Source organism: Octopus bimaculoides, chromosome 5 (assembly GCF_001194135.2).
Source record: "Octopus bimaculoides isolate UCB-OBI-ISO-001 chromosome 5, ASM119413v2, whole genome shotgun sequence".
In the NCBI taxonomy this organism is placed as follows: Eukaryota; Metazoa; Mollusca; class Cephalopoda; order Octopoda; family Octopodidae; genus Octopus; species Octopus bimaculoides.
The window spans coordinates 26,726,357-26,727,452 of NC_068985.1; the positions used below are offsets into that span (position 1 = coordinate 26,726,357).

The window sequence follows — 1,096 nt, forward strand, 5'->3', positions numbered from 1 at the left end:
ATATATGTATGCATGTATATATATGTATATGTATATATGCAATATATGTGTGTATGCATATATATATATATATATATATATATATATGTTTGTGTGTATGCATGTATGTGCATATTTAAGCATACAAATAGGAGAAAAAGCACTCAAGACATGTAGTAGAGTCTATTCCTTCAAAATTTAATATATATAATTGTGTAGCTGAGCGTTGATTCAAGCAACTAAAAGCTGAACTCGTTTCACGTTTGAATGAAAGCATGAAACTAATCATCTACGATCGAATATGTGTGTGTGTGTGAGTGCGTGCGTATGTGTGTGTGTGTGTGTGCGCGCGCGCCTATATGTATAAATATACACACACACACATATATATATAAGTATAATGTGATCTTTGTATGTATCTATATATATATATATAGGCATGTGTGCTTATATATGTGTGTTTGTGTGTCTGCATGGATAAGTTTATGTGCATTTTTCCATCAAATATAAAAATGTCATGCTTGTGTATATTTTAAATTTCATTTTAATGTTTACTGTCATTTACTTTCGTTAATTTATTTGTCTGTCAAGTGAAAGAAATTGTCAAAGTTTATACATACAGACATTTGTGTCTATCTATCTATCTATCTATCTATGTTTATATGAATAATATATAGTCTATTGACGAAATCTTTTACACGCTAGGCCACTGGTAGTAGAAATTTCTAATATTTCTGATTACCCTTGATAATATTAATTATTGATATGTTTATATATATATATATATATATATAATATCAATAATTAATATTATCAAGGGTAATTAGAAATATTAGAAATTATATATATATATACATTATTTACATTATTTACATTTGACGGATATTCGTCCTCATCTTGTTTGTTGTTAACACAACGTTTCGGCTGATATACCCTCCAGCCTTCGTCAGGTGTCTTGGGGAAATTTCGAACCTGGGTTCTCATTCCTATCGATGTTATTATTATTATTATTATTATATTATTATTATTATTACTATTATTAATCAGGTCGCTGCCGTGAATCGAACTCGGAACCTTGGGGTTAGTAGCCCGCGCTCTTAACCACTACGCCATATAT

The 1,096-nt window shown here is 29.3% G+C and overlaps 1 protein-coding gene across 1 annotated transcript in view; it reads right to left on the minus strand.

The window, feature by feature from the left end:
- The window catches only part of LOC106874379 (transgelin-3), a 32,272-nt gene that overhangs the window by 30,406 nt on the left and 770 nt on the right, over positions 1-1,096 (minus strand). The window lies entirely within an intron of this gene.